This window comes from Canis lupus, chromosome 1 (assembly GCF_048164855.1).
Source record: "Canis lupus baileyi chromosome 1, mCanLup2.hap1, whole genome shotgun sequence".
In the NCBI taxonomy this organism is placed as follows: Eukaryota; Metazoa; Chordata; class Mammalia; order Carnivora; family Canidae; genus Canis; species Canis lupus.
The window spans coordinates 26,964,640-26,970,666 of record NC_132838.1 but is presented as its reverse complement, the minus strand read 5'-3'; the positions used below and the strand labels follow the sequence as shown (position 1 = coordinate 26,970,666).

The window sequence follows — 6,027 nt, the reverse complement described above, 5'->3', positions numbered from 1 at the left end:
AAGGCACCTTGTCCAGACTTTGGGGTTCTAGAAAGCTTCCAAGAGACTGAGCCTTGAGAGATGAGTGGAAGTCAGTTAAAAGAGGAAAAAGATGTCCAGAAGAAGGAAATTCATGTGCAATGTATTGGAATTAAGAGAAAGTATGAGTTCTTTCAGGGCTAGAGAAGGGGGTAAAGATTGGAAATAGTAAGCAAGTCTAGAGAGAAAACCAGAGGTCAGATTTTTCAGGATATATCAGTGTATGTCAAGATCTCGGACTTTGATTAAAGAACAACGGTGAGCCAGAGAATGGTTTTAAGACAACAGATGCAGTTGAGAAAGATCAACTAGGGGATAGGCTGGAGACATGGAAGCCAGTTAGAGGTTATTGCAGTAATTCGAGATGGGAGATTACTGTGCTTGAGCTGTGGCATTCGGTAGATTGAGCTGTGACACTACCTGGCACCCAGTTGAATATGCAAAATTGCTCTTTGTAGGAAACTCTCTAGACAGTGGAAGAGAGTGTTTTCAAAGTCATCTACAGAGAGGTGGTGTTTGAAGTCATGGAAGAAGAGTTTTCCAACCAAAATAAGTTAGAAGAAGGCTAAGAACAGAATGATAGGAAACATTGACTCATAGGGAAGCATAAGGAAGAGGCATTAAGAGCAAAGGACTGAAGGAGACCAGGAATTGACAAAGGCATCAAGTATCAATGTATTAATTAAGACAAGCTTCTTAAAATTCTTCTTTACAAACTTACCTGTGAGTTGCATAGGTATCTTTTCTTGCATTGTTACATATTTGTGTGAAATTGGAGTATTGATTAACTTAATTTTGTATCTCATCCTAAGCAGAAAGAGAGTTCAGTGTAATTATACTGTACTGTATAATTAGAAAAAGAAAAAATAAAAATTTTAAAATGTAAAAGAATAATTACAAGAAAGGGGATGCAGAAGGAGATGATGGCAGAAAACAAAAAGTGTGGTCCTAACAATTGACTGAGATGAGGAATGGCAAATATATTCTCCAGTTTTTAAACTAGATGGCAGCTATAAAGAAAGAGCTATACCTGTCCCAGCTAAGACAGATCATGGGTGGGACATTTGGGTGACTCAGCGGTTGAGTGTCTGCCTTTGGCTTAGGTTGTGATCCCAGAGTTCTGGGATCGAGTCCCACATCAGGCTCCCTGCAGGGAGTCTGCTTCTCCCTCTGCCTATGTCTCTGCCTCTGTGTGTGTATGTGTGTGTCTCTCATGAATAAATAAATAAAATATTTTAAAAATGACAGATCATGGGAGCTCAGATACTGTATGATTTTTCCCTCCACAGAGCTCTTCAAAACTGTAATTACATGTAATTATGTTGTTAGTTAAAGTTTACCTCCTTCCAAGGCTGGAATATAAGCATCTAAAGGTCAAGATCTGTATCTCCAGTTATCAGAATAATATCTGATATGTGAAACAAGTTTATTAAATAGTTACTGACTACATGAGAGAGGGGACAGAGGTCCATAGGAAAAATGCTGAAAGAGAAAAATCTGAGATGAGGGGAGATGGAATTCAGAGATATGGGAAGTATAGCCCAGAATGCAGGAGTCAACATTGTGAAAATTAAAAAAAAAAAACACAAACCCACTAATAAGAGGATAGACACATGTCCTGGTTAGGACAGCCCTAGTTATCTGTCACCCTAGCATAATGATTGAAAGTCCCTCATTTCATTCTCAAAATCTGTCAGTTTGTATGACAAGTAATATGAACACCTTAAATAGATATTTGGGTGGAGTAGTAGGTAGAAAAATCATACTTATGTATTAAAATAATACAACCTTCCTTACATTTTATTCAGGATGAAGGTTTATGGTATGTAAATTATAAATAGAAATCACCATAACATACCAATCATTCATAAAAGTTAATGTGTTAGATTTCCTCGATAATCTACTTGGTTAATGACTACCATTATTGTTTCATTGCAAGAATATAAAACTGCTCATAGAATATTGTTTTTATTTTCCCAAATCCTATTTTCCTCAAGGCCCAGTGGAATTTTTAGGAGCCTAACTCTGCTTTCAGTGGAAGATACTACCAGGCTGTTCTGCTACTTCAAACAGCTGTGTGTAAACTCCATTCTTGAATATCAACCACCTAAATTTGCAAAGCCTTTGGAATCCTTAAGATCAAAGCATCTTTTAACTGTACATTTCTATTATTAATTTGGGTATGAATTTAAAAGTTGGCCTGGTAGGTAGAATTGAATTGCACTGCTGATTTTATTAAGCTGATCAAACTTCACTAACTTGTAACAATTCTTTTCTATCTACTGCTCAGGATAAACAGATGCTCAAACTAATCCCAGAAAATACCGAGTAATAACTTTTCATTTCAGTGTGGGCCATGACAGGCACAGGTGAGGACAGTTAAGCAGTTGCAGGCTATCCTGGTGTTCAAAGCAGCCAGCAATCTCTCTAGAATCTTGTTATTACTGCAGCCAATGCCCCTGTTGGGTGAAGAGCTGGAATTTTTTCTTGCCTGGAGATGCTATAAATTTGTCTTATTCTTTTTGTATCCATAATACCTGGTGCAAAATAGTTGTTCATTATCATATATTGAATAATAATCATATATTGAATAAATGGGCATGTAGTTGGCATTGTTTTTGTTTTGTTTAGTAAGTTTTTTGGGCAATGGAGCAGAATTTAGATAGCACACACAGATCCCTTTAAAATATGTTTTGAACTGTTAAGATTATTATCTCCCTAGATCCCCAAAACGAATTTGGGAGATCTTGTAATGAAAGACATTTATCAGTTTTTTTAAGAAGTAAATGAGGCTATAATTTTGAAAATTTTTCTTGGTTTGACAAATTTTAATCATCATCATTATCATCATCTTCACAGTCATCATTGTTTTCATTTAGCCAAACTTTCCCTGACCTTTGCCATAGATTCTCGGACTATCCCTGAGTGGTCAGTGTAGAAACAGCATTCTTCGTTTAGGGCAGCACATAACCCTCCCTGTTGTAAGAAGGCTAAGTCTAATCCTCTTCTGTTTTGAAAGACAACCTTGGACAAGGATGTTAGGGAATTTTGGAGGTGGGAGATAGAGGTTTCTATCCATTCCATGTTTAGATCAATTGTTGCTTTAAGACTGTCGTAGTGGAGTTCTGGAGCGACTAGTGAGGCTATACCTGTCCCTGCATCTGCTAACTCAAGTCCCAACAGCATAGCGATGATGACAGCTGAGATGGGCTCTCTTCTATCTCATTTGTGGGTGCCTGCATTAAACCATTGAAGCACCTGCTCATCTGAGTGATAAATAATTTTAGGAAGTAGTTGAACTAATACACAGAAGCCCTTTGTCTGATTGAGTGTCTAGCCATGAAAACAGGAGGTTAAGCCTGTAGAACATGCCCATCAACAGTTTTGAGGAGGTAGGTGATAGTCCTGGCTGGATATAGATTTGGTATCATTACATAGGGACTGGTATTGGGGTGAGGGGGTGCCTATACAGAGCCCCTGACCTGATATTGATTGTAAAGTGAGTCCTTGAGTCTTTTGCTGCCATCTACAGTCATTGGGACTGAAGGTTGTTTTATATTAACCTGTTATTGCAATTCCTCATAGAAGAAGGGGTGGATGTCATAGCACAGCCAGCAGGATCGGGTAAGAGCGGGCTTAGTTGTGTTGAGGAATTTGTAAGCCTGGGACATTAGGGTCAAAAGAGGGTGCTGAGAGGGGTCGAGGGGAAGGCAAGTCAGAACTGGGGTAGCCCCATCGGAGGGGTTACAGGAGGATTTTAAAGGGGGTACAGCAGTTCTGACCACTAGTGGCCTTGTTTTTGCCTGAGATTGGGATGGCACTAGTGGCACTAGTGCAGGGTTGGGGCCTACCCCTTGAGTTTGACTTAAAGGCTTTTCAAGTTGCCTGATCATGAATTGGACTCCATAATCGTGCTCGTGTAGATAAAGCCAGAGTCCCCATAGGAGTCTTATTCCCCAATTTGTATTGTTTCCCAGCCTCCATAAAGGAAATGGTGACCGGGTTACAGAGGAGATGGGAGTTTGCTCCCATAATGCCTGAGCATGAGAGGCCTGTGGTGTTTTGTTGGATTTTTATAAGGCCGTCCGGAACCTGTGACAGCCAACAACATGTCCCAGTTTGTTGCAACCCCATGTTTTACAGTAGTAATCCTCGGGGCCTCCACATTTGGAGACCTTATTATGGTCAGATAGAAAGGGGGCCAGGCATGCCTAAAAGCAAGTGGCACAGAGGGAGCTTAAGCTCCACACACTGGCACATGGTACTTGGCCAAGGAGAGCCGAGGGGCTGTGGCAGCCCCGGAAAAGTGTTGGGTCACAAAAGTCAAAGGTTAGATTGGGCCACCAGGTTCCCCTAGGGTGTATTCCTGACAGCTGGGTGATTATTTCCATAGAACTCGGGGTGAGGATCTGCCAAGTTAGATTTAGTGGTTGATGAGGGTTGGTTTTAGCCGCGAGGGGATACAGCACAAGTAACATTAGCAGGGTACATGAGAATGATGTAGTCTTAGCTTTAGGGGATTGTCCTTGTCGGGTTGGCTTTTCCATTCTGGAACAAAGTCCTTGAGAACAGCGTGTGGATCAGCTGGCTGGACGTGGGTGTAATGGACCCAAGGAGTAATCCCGTCGACTTCGATAGTGGTGGGAGTGGTCAGGATCATGATGTAGGGTCCCTTCCAGTGTGGTTGAAGTGTCTGGTATTGGTATCTCTGGACATACACCCAGTCACCTGGCAGACATCGATAGGGGCCCGGGGATGGCCCAGTCTCGTAGAGGGCCCTCAGCTTAGGCCACACCTGCTCATGGGTTCATTGTAACATTTGGAGAGAGAAAAGGAGTTGGTGATCATCAAATTCAGCAAGCACCTCAGGTTTTAAATTAGGAAAAATAGGTGGAGGAATACCGAACATGATCTCATAGGGGGTCAGTCCCATCTTATGTGGGGAGTTTCATACCCTATATAGGGCGAAGGGGAGGAGAGTCACCCAGTCCCCACCAGTCTCTGGGGCTAATTTAGTTAAGGTCTCCTTTAATGTTCTGTTCATCCTCTCTACCTGTCCTGAGCTCTGGGGCCTATATGCACAATGTAATTTCCAATCTGCCCCAAGTACTAGTGCCCCTCCCTGTGTTACCTTAGAGACCAATCCTGGTCCGTTGTCTGATCCAATTCTAACAGGAAAACCATACCTCGGTAAGATGTCTTCCATCCTTCTTGTTCCCATATGAGTATTCCGATGCATTTTGGATAGGAGTCGTCATCCTAGTTCCTCTGGCAGGATGTTGCTAGAGTCTGCGGCCTTCAGGAGTTCAAGGAACTCTGTTTTGTTTTTAACAGTCTCTCCTTCTGCTGTCAGAAGCCCTCTCTCTGTGTAGGGGGCTCAGTGGATGTGAGCAGTGGCGAAGGCGTACCTGCTGTCGGTGTAGATGTTTATTCGTTTACCTTCCCCCATGGCCAGCGCCTTGGCCAGTGCGATCAGTTCTGCCCATTGAGCCGATGTTCCGGCTGCCAACGGCTCTGCCCAGATGATCTCCCTTTCCGTGGTTACGGCTGCCCCCGCATATCTGATAGTCTGTCCTGACCATATCTAAAATTCTTTTCTAAGGATTTCCCTTCACAAACCTTCTACACACACACACACACACACACACACAAAACCTTCTACACCTTCCTTTGCATTCAGAATTTGTCCCAAGCCATTTTTTTTTCAGACAGACTCATTTAGGACAAAATTGCTTTCTTTTAAAAAATTTTAGAAATTCTTTTTCTTTACCTTGAACAAAAATATATTCCCATTCCTTATATCTTTCTTACATATCTCCTTTCCTACATACAGAGTTGCTTCCTTTCAGTCATCAGTCTTATTTTAGCAGAGTTTCTCATTCTTAGAAACCTTAGTCTCCAGTGAAAACTAAGGAGTAACCGATTTTGAATTGTCACACCAGAATTCTTTAGATGGCAAATTTATGAAACAGTTAAGTACAAAGCATGTTCACCAACAGATTCAAATGC

General features: G+C 41.7%; 1 long non-coding RNA gene across 1 annotated transcript; it reads right to left on the bottom strand.

Moving 5' to 3' along the window:
* Positions 1 to 2,825: 2,825 nt before the first annotated feature.
* LOC140632234 (uncharacterized) lies at positions 2,826 to 5,429 on the bottom strand. Its single transcript, XR_012029751.1, has 2 exons — positions 5,205 to 5,429; positions 2,826 to 4,813 (listed from the first exon to the last, which is right to left on the bottom strand). It is a non-coding gene; the product is annotated as an uncharacterized lncRNA (long non-coding RNA).
* Positions 5,430 to 6,027: the final 598 nt, after the last annotated feature.